Source organism: Numida meleagris, chromosome 4, assembly GCF_002078875.1.
Source record: "Numida meleagris isolate 19003 breed g44 Domestic line chromosome 4, NumMel1.0, whole genome shotgun sequence".
Taxonomy (NCBI): domain Eukaryota; kingdom Metazoa; phylum Chordata; class Aves; order Galliformes; family Numididae; genus Numida; species Numida meleagris.
The window spans coordinates 2,790,856-2,810,686 of record NC_034412.1 but is presented as its reverse complement, the minus strand read 5'-3'; the positions used below and the strand labels follow the sequence as shown (position 1 = coordinate 2,810,686).

The following is a 19,831-nucleotide window of genomic DNA, read 5'->3' as shown; positions in this document are numbered from 1 at the left end:
TAGCTTCCAGATGTGCCTGAGAGTTTGGACAGTCCTTGCTCTGTGAGAGGCTCTTAAAGTATTTGCCAGCATTTTGTCTTCTGTTGGCAGGGTGACTCGCACCCCTACAGACACGTGCACAATCAGACACAAACAGCACACAGGCAGCCACCTGCCACGCTCACAGCACGCCATGAGCACGGGAATGCACCCAAAAAATGAACTCCTAATGGAACGGCACATCACACCACCAACTTCAAGCATCCAAACCAGCCTCCTCAGGCTCACAGCACACTTGGAACTGCTGTGGGGCTCACCTCTGTAAGGCCTGAAACTTCAGCCACTGCCATCTGCCATACTGGTTTCTCTCGATTTCATTAATGGAACCCTCTTTGTAGGTCAGCTGTCAATCCTTTTCCTGCTGTGGTTACATCTCCCCCTCTCTTTCTGTGTTCATGCAAACAGATGTATTTCAGAAGTTACATTCATGTAGCTATTTGGTTCTAGGCTGTACGGAACAGGATTTAGCAAGATTAATGAAAGTGAATAGAGGATTACCAGGAGGAGCAGCAGAGAGGTGGGAGAATAGACATTTCCACGCGCAGGCAGAGGCAGACAACCCAAACCAGAACGCATCTAATTTGCACCTCACTCAATTCAGTAAGAAAAAAGCCTCAAAATAAAACAAGAGAAAATCCTTTTGCTGATCTTCCTTGATACATATAATTGGTGAAGTCTAAAGTCGTGATACAAAGAGTTCCACTTTGGTTAATTAGTCTGGCAGCCAGGGAAAATCCCAGAAGAACCCTTTGGTAGTTTCCTTTTATTACACTGAAAGGAAAATAAGATGTTAATCTTTAAACGATATCTAAAGGATAAGTACACGTGTTTACCAGGCTCAGAGCCACCTAGTACAATATCCCACCCCACACTGAACAGCCAAGCATCCTTTTGAAATGCTTAACATAAAACAAGAAGTGTGGCTGTGCTCCGTAATTCTCTACTTTACATCCAGATGCACAAGGAGCAGTGGCACCAAACCATCACTGTGGAGATCTGTCTCATTCGGTAGAGAGCAAGTCTTAGGGAAGGCATTCAAAGAAGGTGTGAGCCAGCGCATCCTCTCTTCAAAGTGCGCATCATTTTACTGAGCTTTCTTTATAATACACAGTTTTAGTATAGAAAAGAAAAACAACAACAACACAATAGCATCCAAAGGGAAATGTGCATAATTTACGTTTTATCTAAGGTCTCTGCCATTGAAGCCAGCAAAGAATTGAAGAGCTTACACTGTATAAAAATAATGTGATTGAATTGCATGCTGAAATAATGCTCCTTCCCCCCTTTCCCTGACATGTTTTCAGAACAGAAGATAATTGAATGAAGTATTGTACATAACAGAGGAATAATAATATACCGTGACTGCATTTCATCTCTTCAGGTCAGGCACTATCCTAGTGTGGACATAGGTTCTCCTGCGTTCACCCAAGGTGGGGCTGGGCACCCCAGCTCTGGCAGAAGCCAGCCTGAAATCTGAATCCCACTGGGACATCAGAACTTCGTCTTGTGCTTTGCTCACAGCAAACTTTACTCCGGTATGGTTCGATGACAATAGTTATTCAGTGGTCCAGCCTCTCAATTCAAGCTATAATAACCTTCTGGAAAAAAATGTTTAATACTGTTGCTCTTGCCAAAAATTTAATTGCATCCATTGATGCATCTGAAACAAAAGCGTTACCTAATGAATTTTTCCTTAACAGCGGCTTTATCTTTCCTTCTTCACTACTTTCTCAAGGTTATTGGAGTACAGATCTTATTGCCTGCTCTAACAGCACCTGGCTTTCAAATCACCAATACTGTGGCTATTCTTTTTGCGTACTGGAGCTCTTGATGTAAGCAGTGATGAAGCTCTCCCAGTTGGTTCCTAATTTTTTGGATGAATACCAAATGTTTGAGATGATTCACACACACAAAAAAAAGAGGGATACCCACCCAAGATTCAGTTCGACTGAAGGAAAGGTAACAACCTACAGCTTCATAGCAAAGAGAGCTGCAGGAAGATAGGTACATGCTTTCTTGGGAAATTAGAACCAAGGAAGTGTAATAGCCCTGATGGCAGCCGGGGACTGATAAGCAAAGCATTTGGGCATCTCCCAGATTTAACGGTCAGCTTGCCTAAAGATAGAACTGCACTTGTTAAATCACTTTTTTTTTTTTTCTAACAAATTGAGTACTGTTGTACAGTGTTGGTCTGCATGCTCTTGTGAACGTGTCTCTAAAATTTTGGTTGTAGCAAATACATTCTCCCTGGTACTATTACACTGTATGTTCAGGTTTGACAGCATAACCTGATGTTCGACTTTTTGCCAGCTCAACGGCCTGGTTCTCAAGAAAGCTTCCTCGGTTTGCCATTACCGATGAAGATAAGAAAACTGATGAACGAACGAAACTGAGATTTCTAAGGAATACAGATGGGTTCATAATGAAGGGAATGGTTAGCAGATGATGTACTTCATCATGAAGGTTTTGAGACCACTGTTACTTGAATATGGATGTCTGAATCACGTTGAGCATTTGGGCTGTGAGACTGACTTCAATCTTGCACTTTGTGAGGTCATACAAGAAATAGCTGAGAACCCGACCTTCCGTGAACCAGTGAACACTAAAGACACTGGTATGACATTTAAGTAGATGAAATATGTCTCTGCTGTAAGCAAGAATTTTCCATTTATCCAGCATATGCTGTCATAATTCTGAAGTGTCAAGGTCTGATCTGGATCATTCTCTGACTGATGACAGATGAGCAATTCTCTCAGCAGCACACAGTACACGGGCACTCTGCAGCTCGCTCTGGCAACAGTCTGTTTGCCATTTACTTTAATAGAATAAAAACCAGGGAGGGCAGCTGCGTGCAAAACAATACAACAGCCCCACAACAAACCTTAAAATAACAATGTCATTTCCAACAAGAGTGGTGTCAGGCCACTGACCTTTTAAAAATAATACCTTGGAGTGCTCCCGTAGGTAGGAGGGACTACAGAATCATACATGTAGTCTGCCAGATTTACACTGCCAATTAATTTTTTTTCTCTGCTAATACATAACTTTGTTATTTCTTAGTAGTATCGGACAGTTTGTGTAATACCATATGGGAATTGCTAAGTCACGGCCTGAACCAATGATTGAGCACCTGGGGAAGGGACACAGCAGCCCCACCTAGGAGCACAGGTGAAAGCAATTCACCTGTGTGACTGGAAGAGGTGGAGCCAGGTTCCACCCCTCCCCAAGCCTCATTTAAGGGCTGGCTGTGACAAAGGAAGGGTCTCTATCTGGAGATTCTTCCTTTTGGGGTATTTGATAAGCCCAGCTCTTTGGTACAGGTAAGCAAGTCTTTCTTTCTTTGACTGTCTTGTTGACTATCACTCCTTTTTTGGAGTAGTTCAGAAGTGGTTATCTGTTGTTGCCTTTTCCTATGAATACTTAACGAGTTCTGGGAGTTTCACTCTTTAGCAGAATGGTAACTCCAACTCGCAGTGGTAACTACTTATGGTATTCAGCATTATGCTGGTGTGTTGTTATTTTTTTAAATATCAGAATAATTTCTGAGCTCAGAACGATGTCATTAAGGATCGCTTGTCCCCACTCACCTCCCTTTCTGAATAGATCAGAATGTGCACAGGCAATGCACTTGCTGTTCCTGCCTGCAAATCAATATTTGCTGTAGCAGAGAAAGGAAGGAAAGGAGGAACAAAAGATGAAATGAAGGACTGAAACACAGAAGACAAAAAATTCTAATGGCAATTCTCCTTCCTCATCCCTGTTCTTTCAGGTGTTGTCTAGCAAGAGCATGGGAATAACCACTAATGTCTCAGCTCTGCAGCTATAAGATCTTCTGCAAGCTGAATATTGCTATTTGCTATTCAGCTCACCCATACAATCAGTCTCTCCGCTTTTCTACAATTCATGAGCATGGACTTGCAGGGATCGCAAACAGTATTTCAGACCTACAGTAGAATCAGCAGAGGAAACGCTTTTATTATTGCCTTTATAATTTCTTTAACTCCCTTATAGTTAGATCTCAACTGTAACTAAAAATAAATACCCTGATAGGGTCAATAGTGGGTCTTGGTTCCCAAAAACCTAGGGTTCGAGTTGAAGGAAGAAACTCATCTCTTTGTCCTTGGAAAGATACTACATCAAACTACATTTGCTGGTCTAGATTCTGGCTTAAACACTATACTCGGTAGAACTATGTCAGTGTACTGGAGCTGAAGTTGTAATCACAAAACACTCTTAAATGAAGCCCTAAGGCTTCAGGTCTGCCAACAGTTCTATCAATCAGGAGAGATTATCTTGCGCATAGGATGCGGTCTGCATCTGGTTAAGGGAGGCACTGATACTGACAATAATGACCCTAACTATAATAATTTCCACTTTAGTAATCTCAACAGTAGTATTTAAAATGAGGATCAAGTTTTACTTATCGTGAACGGATGTCCCACTGTTTATGAGCACTGATTATGCAAATGAACTGTCTTGGAATTGAAGTTGCAATGCCTTCTGAACTGTCTAGTTATTCCACCCTAGCCCCTTTTCCCTTAGCCTTAATGGAAATTAATGGGATTCATCCCACAAATGTAAGACCCACAGATTATTTTCAAGCCATGAAATCTCACTGCTGTTGTATAAAAAATGCGTAACTGCAGTGAAGGCACTGGAACATTTGTGGACGATGTCCTTTTTAAATTTTTTCTAGAACTGCCATGCTACTTGAGTTTGCTTACTATTTTAAGCAGTCCAATAAATCTACCCCCAAACAGTAACGTTTATTTTCTCATAATAATCCAAAAATAGATGCATATTTTCTCAGTTTAATGGAGAGCAAAGTCTATGTACTGTAAGATCACTCCACAAACTTAGGATTTTATCAACCAATTCTCTATTCATCCTGTTTTTATACATTTTACTACATTTTTAAAGTACTGATTAACTTCTTAAGCTTCGTACACTGTCTTCTGTATTCAGACAAATGCAAATTCCCGATCGCACTTAATGTAATCTGGATTTATTTAAATTGTCGGTTGCTATTTTGTATTTCTCAATGCAATTATTTGAATGACTGTCATGCTCCCTTCATCTTCCACTATCATTCTGGAATCAGCCTTGTTATCAGCGTTATCAGTGCCGCTAATAATTGCATTGCTCCTTCAAACAGTACCCTTGAAACAAGACAATCCAGTACTAAGAAACAGCTGTAAACTGGTTCTGAATGTATTTTTTCTTGTTTGATTCCTTGGGGTACTGTTCTCATCTCTATCTATACATTTTATTTGCATGTTAGAAAAACTTAGCAGGAACGAGGGATACAATTTTGCCTTATACATTCATTGCCAATAACAGATACCTTTCATTTTTTTTATTAACACTCTTGGCTGTGATATTTTACCCAGTAACGTTCTGAAATGCAGATGGAACAAATAAGTATCTGCGTTGCCTATCTGAGGACCAGCACAACTGAGACACTGAAATGTCATTTTGCTGGTTCAGCCTTTGTACTGTCTTTTTTTTCCCCTCTCATTTCTGGTTCTAACTTGTTCTTCCTCACTAAACATCACAGTCTCATATACATACATGAACACACACCTGCAATGCTATGCAGGTAGAGAAGCACACCGTTACCGTAGTGTTCATATTTCCCTATTTGTAGTTCCTTGACAGAACCTTACATTTAAGAACACTGATCCCCATTTGCACCTTTCTAGATCAAGGGTAGGCTCTGTGATCTCAGCAATTTACATTCTTTCAGCACCTACGTGTTGGATTTTTTTTTAACACTGAGCTTTAGTCAGAGCTCAGAAAGCGAAGTACTTTCATTCAGAATTAAAAAAAAAAAAAACCAACTAGAAAAAGAGTCTTTAAGAAACAATTCATTAGCATGCTTCCAGTATTAAGTGGTAACTCATTCTGCATGAGGTAATTAGCTTGTCTACAATATTTCATCCCCAGACACAAAGTCTTTCTTGGCCTTTCTACTGCCTACCATGTTGGTATGTGATTTAATGCAACTTCAGGTCTCTGTGCATTCCAGCATCAAGCTGCACGGCCTCCTGCCCTCATCTCCTCTGACTCAGTCCTGACAACCTCTGTTACTTCTTTTCTTACTTAATTTTACAAGGTATCCTTAAAAGACAAGCCCACATGTTAGCCAGTTAGTTGGTCAGTGCTGAACCCATGTAAGTTTGCCCATAAAAGTGCATACCCTTCCACTGCCCCATCACTGCTGCAGCACAGTTCCCACCTTTGGATGTTGGCAGGAAGATCTGAACCACTGGTGTTTGTTTTCCCTTTCTGGCAGATAAACAAACAAACCACACATTAATTTTAATGAGCACCTCAAGGTTTTCCTAATAAAGAACTCTCAAGAATATTTAACCGCTGCGATAAATGCTCAATTAAAGTTAGAAAGTGTAAGTATACAGAATTCCTGAAGACTGTCCCTCTGGAGATCACACTGATTATTAAAAAACATGATATACGGAAAAGAGCAGAGCTGACACCAGGGGTGAAGCTGTCTGGTTTTGGGAGCTCAGCCTCCCTGGCTGCCCAGCCAACCATTGGCCATGTTGAACAAGTGATCAGCTGAGCATGTATTTGCAGATAACCATTGGCAGTGGAAGGTTTCTTTGAAAATGTACATATATATCTGTAAGCTATTTTTAATCTTGATCTCTGCGGAACTTAATAGAGCAGCCTCTTTGGCGTAATTGATTATTGCTCCCAAATCCATCAAAGTTTCTGGCATTGATACAGTGGCTACACTAAGATAATCTAACACTCGGGTCAACGCATTAAACAAATGTTTGACAAATCTCAGAGATTAGCACAATCTTTGAGGCAGCTGATGATGCAGGACAGCCCTCACTCCATGACTGTGACATCTTTATTGCATGGAACAGTGCAGAACTACAGACTGCTGGGACAGAAATAATCCCCAGCACTTGCCAGATCAAGGCGCAGACTAGGCAAAATGTATAAGTGGGTCTTTCACTTCAAATGTAAGAGTAGTCCCACTGCTTCCAGTGAGGCTCCCACACATTTCCCAGTTTGCTGGGATGGTCTCAGAGCCTCGCACCTTCTGCATATGAACATTGCTGCGGGTACCTGCAATGAACCACCTGAGAGGCTCAAAAGGAGCAAGAGGTTGTTGTGAAGACACAATGGCTGTGATCAAATGTTATCTCAGTGAACGCCAAGCACGAGTTAGGACAGGATGAAGAGAACTTGTTCTTTCTTTCACCGCCTTAAATCCCAAGTTAACCAATGGGTGCAGAAGGCAACCATGTCCACAATGCTGGGTGAGGTGTGTTGAACTGAAAATATTTTCAGCGAATAAGATCTAACAATGTCTTTTATAGGGTAAATGGCTAAGATGGAAGGAAAAAAAGCTGAAGTTTAAAATATTCAATTAATTGGGAATTCCAGAGAGAGGCCATTGCTCTGCATTTTTCTTCTCCAGGTCAGCTTTCACTTTTGAGATTGTCTGATCTCTTACACAGAATAAACTAAGTATCCTTAAAGGAGTCTTAAAACGTAAGAAATTTTAAAAAAAAGTTTCATTTTATATGATACGTAGTGATGCAAAATTGGGGCTAAATGCCAGAGCAAGAATGAAATAGAAGTGGCCAACAACAGTTTAATCTAGAGAGCCTTTTGTCTCCATTACCAGCTGAACCATCTGTTCTCCAGTTGTTTGGGTCTGTGAAAATTAAAATATCTTCTGTATTTTGAAGCTTAGACAATCTATTGGGCAAAGGAATTTCTTTACATATTTTACAATAATAATATTTGGTAATTAAGAATGCGACCAAAGCAAGGCTGCAGTACAAACTGAAGATGAAGATACTAGACCCAATGACAGAAAACAGCTTCAGGGAGACTAGTTTTTCTTCACCCCAGAATACATTTACAGGAGGAATGTGTTATTTATCCTGGATCATACATCCTGTTCCATGGTCCCTTGCTGGGTCCCCACAGGCTCTGTCCCTCACTGCGCTCAAACTCCTCATTGGAGAAGAAAAATGGGGAAGTGATTGTAGCACTCATCTTGCATTTTGAGGCTTTGTTTTTTGCGCTTCCCCACTATAAACCTCCTAGGAGATCTTCAGAAAGTCATTTACCCCTTCTGTGTCTTGGCATCCACAGACGGTACAAGATAAATGCGATGCTGTGAAAATAAAACCATGGAAGGCTGCAAACACTCAGCCTCAGCGGAGATGACAACCATAAAAGTATCTTCGGTAGAGAGGTAGGTGATCCTCTGGGACTACACAGATGAGTAAAATGCTCGCAAAGCAGAATAAGGCCACATGCACTCTCAAAATAGTCCTTTTACTGGATCAATAGAACCACTTTACAGGCCAAGGCACTGTTCAGCCACATGTCCCACCCAGCCATTAGTTGGTGTGGTGTCAGGGCAATGCAGACACAGCACCACTCATTCCGGAACTAGGAGTGTGTTTCACCTGAACACAGATCAGCCTATGCAGTTGTTCCCTGAGCTTTCTGCAGATCTACTCATATGATGTTCTCATGGGAGTTTAGGGTGTGCGCCAGGACCAGCTACCACAGACTGCAGCGGATGGAAGGGGGAAGTTCTTCATGAAGTGAGTGGTGAGGTGTTGGAATGCACTGCCCAGAGAAGCTGTGGATGCCCCATCCCTGGAGGTGGTCAGGACCAGGCTGGATGGGGCCTGGGGCGGTGTGGTCTAGTACCAAATCTGGAGGTTGGTGGCCCTGACTGTGGAGGGGAGGGGGTTGGAACTTGATGATCCTTGGGGTCCTTTCTACCCAAGCCATTCTACGAAAGCAATTATGTTTTAAAAAATTGCTTTGTACACTTCTGCCACTTCTAGATTTCTGAATATCACATCAAATCTGGCCGCTGAGATCTCCCATTCAAAATTCCTGCTGACCACACCAGGATGTATTTACAAGAACAGACACTCAACAGAAATATTACAATTCAGAAGACCTCAAGGCATGAGTCTTGATTTATATAGCATACCTGATACCATTTTAAAACAGTGTAAAATGGGCTACAACACATATTAGGTTTTAAGAAATGGGCTCAGTGACCTGAATCCAAGAGATTCTGCAACACAAAATGCATCTAATTTATTTTCTTGACCTAACATTTAGCGTAGATTATAGATTTAATTGCTTTACTGAAACTCCTGGCTATGTACTCTGTCATCTCAAGCATGACATAGATAGGACATTTGTGCATGTTTGTTTCTGCTGGACGGCTGAAGTCAAAGGCACATCCCTAAGCTACAGGAAGAATGGAAGATTTTGGAGCAAAACCGTAAACAAATTAAGGATGAAATCCCAGCAGTACAACTCTTTCCCCTTCATCTTTTATGCCAACTTTAATTGTTCCTTGTTTTCCTGTATCTTCTCACTAAAAATAAATAAATACTGGTGCCTGCTCTTAACAGAGTAACAGCTGAGTTATTGCATCAGTCTCACAAGACACACGTTTGCTGATGTACACTGCTTTTCTTTCCCTTCTTTTTCAGCAATATATGACCCTGGTCACACAGGATGTGGTGAGAAGACGACTGAACCTCACGTGGTGCGTTTCTGACCTGTCTTCACTGAGACTCAAGCTGTAACTTCTGCTGTGACGCTGCAGTTTTCAAAAGGAACTTTGAAATTTTTGAAGCCAAGCTGGTAAGTCAGATAAAGCACATTCATTATATTGTTCCACTTTGTCCACTGCGTGTTCAGTAAATTTGAAGACAATCGCTCTTCAGTTCCTAAAAGTGATCTTTCTCAGGACTTCATTTAATACAAATTATATACATTAACAATGCTTTTTTTGTTTGTTTTCTTGTGGGGTGATGCTCCATAACTCATTCATTCTTTACTCTTTCATTCTTTTAATATGCAGTAGACAGCTGCTATGCACACACTCGTTCTACTGCTTTAAAATTACTTCAAAGGAAATGCTGAAACCTTTCATTTCCCCTTAAGGGTAATATTAACAATGCACATTTAATAATTTTTTTTTTGCCTGTTGGTGGATGAGCAGTTTTCACACAGTATTACCAATCTGCACGAACGATGTTTGCTTTCTCTTTCTAGCTAGTTGATGGGCAGGTTCCTTATGAAATAATGTGTTTGATAGCTAGTTTTGCTTTGTGGTGACTCAAAACCAGGAGGCACTAACAGTGCGTTGAAAATATTCACTACAGATAATACCTATCAATTCAGAAAACACTTGTTAGGAGGAGCACTGGAAGTATACACCTACTCAATGTAGGTGTATACCTTGAAAGCTTCTCAGCACTGTCTGGATATACACTGGCAATACTCGCTTCCTACAAGCGAGTGGTTGGAATTGCTACCTCCATCTATTGGTAGGAATGCAATTTTAAATCCTCTTACATTCATGAGAGAGAAAAAGGAAGATCAGTGATAATCACTACATCACTCTTATTTGTTACCATCTTGAGAGGATTGAAGGATATAGAGTCCAGTAGGTCCTGGAGCCCCAGAGAGGGAATTCCCAAGGAGGGAATTCACATTCAACTCGAGGGCACTGTGAACATTAAAAACCCTTCCTTGCCATTCCACGACAACCCATTTCCATCCTTCCTTCCTGTTATCTCCTTTCTAGTTTACGAGAAACCTCATTAGAAGCATTTCTTCTACTTAATGGCTTCCTGGCTATTTTTTTCCATCAGTGTAGGGCAGCATATTATCACAAAAGCACGTGATAGATCTAGATATCATTTCTCTATAAAGCAGGCTTATCAGATGGTAGACAAGTTTTCATTGCCCAGTCACCTCAGGGCCAGAAGCTCTTATAGTACATTCATAATTAAGAGTTTGGAAGTGTCCACCTAATGAAGATATCAGTATATCATCTCATTGATAAAGCACAGTAAGCTTAAATGCTACTTAATTGCTTAAGGTTTGCAGTTTCTGGAAACATTCACAATACTTGAACGTGTAAATGCAGTCATTCCAAAAGGAAAAAAACAAGAATAAACAAGAAAGAGAAGGAAATAGTTTTATCTGCCTCTGCATTTTAACTGGAATTTATTTTTAGTTAATGATAGCAGACTCAAAAAAAAAAAAAAAATCTAAGCACTGAGCAATACCAGAAGTGTCATTTGGAACAGACTTAAACACACTTTCACTATCATTAATCATGGCAAAAGTGACAGAAGAAAAATGAGCTGGCTTGGTATATCTAATATATTAATTCTCCCTGCAGATTGGCTCAATGCATGAGCGAGTAAAAACAGGTAAACCTTCAGAGGAAAAAAAAGAGAGGGATGTCAGTATAAGGCTTTCTGTTACTATGAAATACTGTAATATTGTGATTTCTCCTCAAGGAAAGCTACAGAAGCTTAAAAAATCCACAGGCTCTTTTCTTCGATATGGTTGAATAGCCACAGTGGGGGAAAAAAAGCATGCCATAGCAGCTTAACCCCATTTTCATAGTGCCTGAGCATACGTTTTCTTTTTTTCTCCCCTCAGTTCTTATGTTGCTGGCAACTGGTCTTTTCCCTTCTAGTTTGCTGGAGACCTCGATAAATTTCTCTGAGCTATCCTGAAGTTGAGATTTTTCCCTAAAATTATTTCTTTTCTGCTTCTTAGTCACAAATCTAACTTGTTGTTTGGTATGTTTCCCAGCGAAATTATGGCCAAGATGCTCCTTGACTAATGGCGAAACACATGCAAGACAAGTGGAGGAAAGGACAGGTAAAGGAAACTTGGTCTTCAGGCGAAATACAAAGGTGACAATTTCAGAGCTGAGCTTACTCCTCATTTCATTTCCTGATATGTTCTAGCAGTCACACTGCACATATGGACCCTTCCTAAAAATAACCGATGGAGACCTACTTACGAAACTGGTGACTTTGTTGATATTATGAAGAATCAGTACTGTGCAACTAGGGGAATCCTAAAATAGTGAATTAGAATCTTTACCGTCGACTTCAAAGTTGACCCAAAGGCACAAGGAAGAAAAGCAAAACAAAAAAATTAACGCAATCTAAGGATTACCTCCTGTCTGCTGGAAGCAGAAAGCTCTTAGTCATTTGATCAAAGCTTCTATATACGGTTCTTTTACTGTAACAGACCACGGAATGATGAGCTCCTGGCTGAGTAGGGAGGTGGATAACTTTGTGCAACTCTCAGACTGCTCTGTCCCAAGTTATTCATGCAATCCATCTGCAGCTTGGTTCTTCCTTTTTTAGCCTGCATGTTATAGGCAGCATTTTACTGATCATAAAAAGAGCTAAAAAGGGGGTGACAAAAGCAGGGCCAGTAATGTATTACAAAACCCCTCCAAAATAATAGACGTACTAGAATTTGCAAAACCATACAAGACTTAGATAACAGTTTGAGCAGAATTCTCAGATTTGTGTCCTGTGTTCTACTCGTGCTGTCACCTTTTGGCATTATAAAATATGAAGCAATTTGCTGATTTATTTGGGATATCATCTGCTTGCTACTTAGGCATGACATTGTGAACAACTGCACAGTGGGGGAGAGGTAGAACCGCAAATGAACCACAAATGAACCGCAGCAGGTAGACTGCATCCAGGCAGCACAACACCGGCAGCAATAGGAACTTACTGAGGGAAATGCTTAGCAAACAACGTAAGTTATTTTTAGTTACCCAGAAAGCAAAATTAAGTCACGCTGAAATTACAAACAGCGATGAGAAAAAGTAACAACGAAAGGATATTAAGAACGAGAGAAGATGCACTGTGGACTCCATATGATTCCAGTAACACCTTTTGTTTTACAACTTAACGCATTAAAAGAGACAGCGCTGTTTAGGCTGATTTACAGCAAGCCTACGGTCCATCTGCTTTGGAGAGCCAAGACACTAAATATAATTTTAAAATTAAACAGAAAGATAAACACTGCTCAGGGACGTTGTTTTCTCTTTTAACCTGATGAGGACTCCTTCATATCCTCCATTTCTGCTAAATGGTAAATGAAATAAAAAAAATAAGACAAGAATTGCATAACTAAGCTGAAAGGTGTTATAATCCACCAACAGTTTTTAAGAAGAACACTTGAGCTTCACTAAAAGAGATTTCATTTTTAGTGGGAAAACTTTACAGTGGTACCACAGGTGAGTGAGGAGCATGGCTCGTTATGTCAGCAGCTGCACTGCTGTGTAATTATGATGTCCTGAGGGAGAGCCTGGGAACTCTTTACAAATACATCTCCCTGAATCATAATTTTGTTCCCGGTTGCTTGCGACTGGGGGAGAACATTAATAAACCTGCCGTCAACGTTTGTTTCTACAATTCATTTCAGTCTGAAAATGCTGATGTTCTCAAGCCAAAATTTTTGTCAAGACAGACGGTTCTGACAAATTTTTGGGGTTATTTCTGGAAAACAGCATTTCAGTTTGGGAATCAAACGAATTATAGCAACCGTGAGACTGACAAAAGTGAATGGTAATGTTCTTGGGCAATGGAAGCAATGTATTCATGTGACTTAAGAAATATTATTTATTTTTCAGTCTCATCTCTTTTCCTAAAATTTCGGAATTTCATTCTGACTTGAGGAACTGTTTATGGTACAGATTTGTTACTGAATTCTCAGTCCTGGATGAGACAATTCCAGGAATTCAAGTGTAAAATAGTAAATGAGATGGGGATGTTTACGTAAAGCACATTCTTATTACAACGGGCTGGAGCAGGTTCTCAGACCGTAGAGGTCAATTAGGAAGGCAACAGTCTACCTGAAATACCCTGTGTAGGTTGCCAAACTAAACATGTGCACAGAGTTATAGTACGCAAGTCAGAAAATGTGCAAAGCGAATCTGTTTATACCGTGACCAAGTTGACACCAGGTCATGCAGCTTCATATTTTTCTGCATATGTTTCTATAGGGCGGTCAATCAGATTTTTCTTTTCCCCACGTGATGCAAAGGACTGTGTCATACATACGAACTGGCTTAAGACACAAGATGATGAAATCTGCTGTGGTCAAACTGTGAGTAAAGACTTTTATTTCACCACAAAAGCTTTTTCTACCCTTTCCTATTTAGGAATACATAATTCAACTGAAAACACTGACTGACCTGACCTAAGCAGGTAAACGTCTGTGTTTTTAATCAGTAGCAGAACCCAATTTATTCTAGAAGTCATCTTTTGGGGGAAAATATTAGTTATTAATTTTTAGGAATAAAAAAGCTGCATAGCTTTAAACTATTGTCCACTTCAATATGATTTTCAAGGCAGATGGATTACTGTAATTTGGCTGCAGACCTGACCTTCCCCCTCCGTGAGAAGGCTGCTGTGATCGCCAGCATTGGTTCAGGTTCACCTAGTGAATAACACGTGTACGACAACTAGTCTGAATAAAGTTACAGTTCTCTGTCCTATATACCTGTTATTTGCAACAACAAGGTCTTGTGACTGTATAAGTGCATATATGCTTAATTCTTTCTTCTTTCTCTTGAGAATTACGTGGATCAAAATGCGGTGTTGAAAGCTCATTTTCATGCTTTTCAAACTGTAGAGAGACCTAATAAGTCAATTCTGTACCACCCTTCCCACGTCATGTGGTTTGGATGTTGCTGAATGTGTGAACACTAAGGCAGCTCGTGGTGGTCGTGGAGAAGAGCCAGCTTGCAGAAGGATCTCTGCACTACAAAATGCCCGTACGTCTTTATTCATAGATATCAAACCACTGTGAAAACACTGACTTCAAAAATCCCAAACAGATATTAATTCATCCTTTTGGCACTTCACAAATATTTATCTTCTTCAGAATTCCATGTTTGTCTGTTTATTTGCTAGTTATAACCCAACGTAAGAAAGAAGTATCTTTGCCGATTAAGAAACACGTTCGAAGAAATGCTCACTAGAAAAGACTTCTTCTTAAGACAAGCTTAGTCAGGTACTAAGTTGTTTATTTGCCTGCATAACATCAGAGGAACGATCGTTTTATTGTCAGACTCATTTAAATGGAGCTTCTTCAAGGAGCCAAGAATGGAAGGAAACCACTTTGTTATAGTAAGGTTGTGGTGCTTGTTAAATCTTTTACATATTGAAGGTTAAATTCTTAATCTATGAAACAGAAAGTATTTTAACTGCCCTTGAAAACTGAAATAAATAAATAAAAAGGCTTCAAGAATGATCAAGAAAACAAACACATTTATTTCTACTTTTCGACACCTGCAATTGTTCACCCATACTGCACATTCACACCCACTCAACGTTAGGTAATGACTGCTTAAATTAAGCTCCATTTATGCCTTTAAATTTGTTTCTAATAGATGCGTCTATAGGTATAGCAATTACCTAGATAAGTAAGAAAGCTGTGCCACAGTTTAAAATTGCAATCATCAGCACCGGATGTTAATTAGGGAGAGAGGACAGAAGATGTCCTCTCCTAAAGCCTAAATCCTGCCAAGGTCTTGCATGGCCCACTGCACACCTGAACTAGGCTGCCAAAACATCATCCTTAGGTTTCGAGGGACCTCTTGCTGCCCTTTTCCGTAGGTGAGTCAAGATGGAGCCTTTCTTCTTCTTCTTCTATCACTATTTCCTTTTGTACCTATTTGTGCTGAAACCTGGAACATCCACCAAAAAAAAAACCTCCTGGTGATTTCATGAGTCACCTGTTACGCACTTTTACAGACAGAAAGATGACAATATAAGGACATGATCTGTCAATATCTTCCGTTTACAGTGTATTTATGGACAATTTTTAAAAAAAGATTTTGGAGTTTGACTTTCCAAAATATTTTCCTACTAACAATTGTTATTGACTAATATATCAAAGAACACAGCTCCCCTAATGATGCATCGATGCGATACATCATTACAAACTCGCTACCATCCCCATGATGTATTACTCAATAACGTGGCAGCAGCTGGCAAGAGCTTCCATGGAGTCTGATGGTGCAAGTTTTATCATGTTTGTTTAATTTACGTAGAGGGAAGTAAAGAAGAGATGTTGACAGATAGGCCAAGAAAGCATGTTCACATGCATAAAGTTATAAATAGTCTCAAAAGACTCTGACAAGTGTGGTATATTAGTGCGGAAAGGCAGATGCTGCTTTTCAACTTTCCAAGAGTTTCTAGAAAAGTCACTGTATCATAACACTGTACCATTCTTCTTTCTGATATACTACTGCACTTCAGGTAGTTCAGAGATGAACACCCGAAACACAGCTGTGAGGGGTAAGGCTGCCCCTGTGCTTTCCACTGCCAGTTGCAGCCCTCAGTCCAGGCACAGTGCTCTCACCCAGCAGCTGATAGCTGCCTTTAGCCATCCTAAACAGAGTCCCATGGCTGCAGCTCCTCAGCTCAGCACCAACAGCCTTCCAGCTCTTCCTCTCCCAACAGGCTGCAGTGCTTCCCAAACAAAAGCAGGGGTAAAGACTTCTTACTTTCTGCTTAAGACTAATTTTGCCTTGACGAGAGACTTTGCACCACCGCTGTGTGGGGAGATGTAGCGTGTCCCTTACGGGGTAGTTGCTACCACTCTGCCAGCCTGCTGCAGACCCTTCGGTCCTCTCCACTTCCTTGGCCAAGCCCAAGGGCTTTTACCATTTTATTTACTCTGTAGGTGGTCTTCTCAGGCCAGTAAATATTAAAACACTGATTTTACCTTCTGAAAGCCCAGTAAAATTTCTCCCTTCAGTAGCCTTGGCTACTGTGCACGGCCTTCCTGGGCTCCAGTTCCCTGCCTATAGCAGCACCCCTGGATTTAACTGCATGGAGTCAGAAGATAAATGAAAAGAGGTTTGTGGTGCAGGGGGAAGAAGAATTGTGAAGGGCTACTGAAATTTTCCAAGGAGGAATATTGCATGTTCATGGAGAAGGCTGTAACAGCCCTCAAAAGAGAATGGAGAGGATGGATAATTTGGAGAGACTATGGATGCTACTAGGAAACACCTTAGTGGTGATCAGCTATATAAAAACAGACATCAGAGGAAGATCAAGTTGCAAACTATGTGCAATGAAATTAAAAAAAAAAAAAAAAGATGAAAAGATACATGAGATCTGAGGATTTACGAAGGACTTCATACTGAGGCACTTAACAGGTAGAAGAGCTGCTGATAGCACAGGAGAAACAAAAGGTTAGGCACTGTTACAATGGCTCTTTTCAAGCGGATTGTTTTGATGTGATCCAGACCTGACTACACAGGATGATGTTTATAGAAAAAATCCATTTGTATCAGCAATAGCTTCATGGTTGAATGAATGAAAAGGTATTTTCTGTACTAAATGAAACCGGGATGTGCAATGTAACAGGGAAGCAGAGTTCTGCAAATGTCTTTATAATAGAGGAAGAAAAGAAATAAAAGGAGCAAAAGGGGTAACAACCTTTACCTGTAAGAGTCTTTTTGATTTCTGGATTTTCATCTTGTTTACTGCTACGGAAAATTATTCTGTGCCAAATTTTATAGCTGTGGTATCCATGAATCAGAAACGTAGGCTTATTGGAAACTGTCAAATGCAGCACAGGAGACTTGGAGTCCATTCAAAAAGCAATCTAATCATAATGCTCAGATAAGGAGCCAAAAACATAAGATCAAGGAACAGGCATGTCCAGCAACGAACACAAGTTCACGGGATGCTTAGACTGAAACTAATGACCTACAACTGTGCTCTGGAGTTAGAAATGAAGCAGGCCGGAAATACCTCACAAAAAATCCACTCCACACAGAGAAGGAAGAGAACCCTGAAGTCAGCTGAGATGGACCTCAAACCGCTCCACGAAGACATCAGCTTCAGGTGCTCGTGAGGCCCCACACCTCTGCATCTTGCTGAATCAGGACTTGCTCAACACCTGTGCTGCAACCTAAGACTGGAGACGGCATGACTGCAGACTGTCAACATGTCACAGAGAGGAAAAAAGCTAAAACAGGCGCCCGGGGTCATCACACAGCACACGTCACATTTCTGCTCACTTTGCTCCACCACTCCATGCTAACGAATCGCAGTGGGCACGGGCAGAGTGGGAGAGAAACGCCAGCACCGCAGGGCTGACGACGGAGCCAAGTCTCAGTGCTTCAGTTCTGATGCTGGAAAATGTCTGGAATAACTAAATCTGAGGAGTTTGCGTTGCTCTTCCCTTCCCCATGTTGAGAAATAGGTACTGTACAGTGAGACTGCACCTATCTGTTGATGCAGAAGAGCAATTTGGGGGGAATACTTTGAGCAGCTATTTATTCAAACCATCGCAATTGCTCACAAAATAAAAGAACGCAGTCTGACAGAATGAGGAAATGGAGGATCTTAGCCCAAAAATCAAACATACGAAGTACAGAAATAAAACAAACCCACTTTGATGATTTTTTAGTGAGAGGGAGCTTGGATGGTAATTCCGCATCTTCCTCAATTATGAGTCATTTCTAGGTTACACTAAAAAAACTTTTGGCCTTTCTACTGTTGAAAGAGTTTGATTTACAGAGGCTTTGTCTAGAAGACAAGGTAAGAGGTGGATAACCGCTCTTCAAGCGTAAGTCACTTCCACTCCATACAAAAAAACAACGGAAGGAAGTTACAGTGTTAATCAGCGTGCGGGTCGCATCGCTGCTAAAATACTCTACCTGGGTACCAGAAAGACCTTAGTTACATTTAGCCCTGGCTATAAATACTTTGTGACTGATCGCATTTAAACCACGTTACCTAATCATTCCTATTTTTGTGCCTAAAATGTAACCTAACTTTGGGGCAGAGTTACAGCGTGGTGCCCATCTACGCTAATAGCCCAAATCGCATTATCCGCTTCGAGTGATGATAATGCTCTAACTGGATTTCGTGCCACAGAAGGACTCCAAGTATTAAGAGAGAAACTGGTCTTAAAAATGTTGGCTTGAACACAAATACAAAACCACATCGCCTGCTGATTAACCCGTGGAAAAAGAAGCATTTTCTTCAGTCCATCTGAACAGTTTATTATTCTGACGGAAAAGAGAGTGGTGGGTCGGATGAGTTCTGTCTGTACTTTAACAACAGCTGAAGGTGCTATGAAACAGAAAGCAGAAAAATATGAATTTCCATGAGTAACTTGAAATATTCCTCCTTTTAGGCAAGGACAGGGGTGCCGGCATACAACAAAATGTTACGCTGAAAATGAGCATCTGAAGGAAAGCTGCTCTGTCATCGTGTTCGAATTCTCTGAGAGACAAATGAGGCAGAGAGGTGTTCAGTTTCCAGAATTGCTACATTTAATGATGATACAAAAATAGTAAATTACAGCAGAACAACCAGATACGCAGTGATTGAGTAGACTTGGTTTATGGGTGAATACAGACAGCCCAGTGCTGGCAAAAGCAAGGCAATAATCTCAGTACCAAAAATAAACATGAAAATCATTGTTGAATAAAGAAATCATACGAGAGATCCTGTGGTGATTGCAAATAATAAAACCATCTGCCCAGTAGCAAGAAGCTCTACTCTGGGCAAACAGGAGAATGAAAGGTAAATCACGGCAAGGCACCCTGGCAACGGGAAAGATGCTACTGAATGTTCATCTGGAAAATTACGTGCAATGCTGATTACCACATAAAGACCTTGCAGAAATAAGCAGGTGCAGGTCAGAGCCATCCATTCACACAGAATCTGGGGGAGTTTCAGCTAGGAGGACAGATTTTGCCAGACTTGGCCTCTCAATCTTAGAACATGGAACCTAAGAGGGATTTTTTGCCAACGTTTGCGAGGCCTTGATGCCAGCAGGAATTTGAAAAGCAACAAATTAAACCCATGCATCTCAGGATGTGAAGGACAAGAGCAGAAGGGAACTGCAATCACAGAAATTCAAAGGTGTCCTTACAAAAAGGTTGATCTTA

At 40.7% G+C, this 19,831-nt stretch overlaps 2 long non-coding RNA genes across 3 annotated transcripts in view; one reads left to right on the top strand and one right to left on the bottom strand.

The window, feature by feature from the left end:
- The window catches only part of LOC110398236, a 109,761-nt gene that overhangs the window by 12,446 nt on the left and 77,484 nt on the right, over positions 1-19,831 (bottom strand). The gene's annotated exons all lie outside the window — the stretch shown is intronic.
- Positions 8,183-14,167, top strand: LOC110398237. Of its 2 annotated transcripts, none has more exons than XR_002438277.1 (4): positions 8,183-8,284; positions 9,558-9,711; positions 11,686-11,754; positions 13,910-14,167. It is a non-coding gene; the product is annotated as an uncharacterized LOC110398237 (long non-coding RNA). The 2 variants fall into 2 exon arrangements; XR_002438278.1 differs by lacking the exon at positions 13,910-14,167 and adding an exon at positions 12,514-12,915.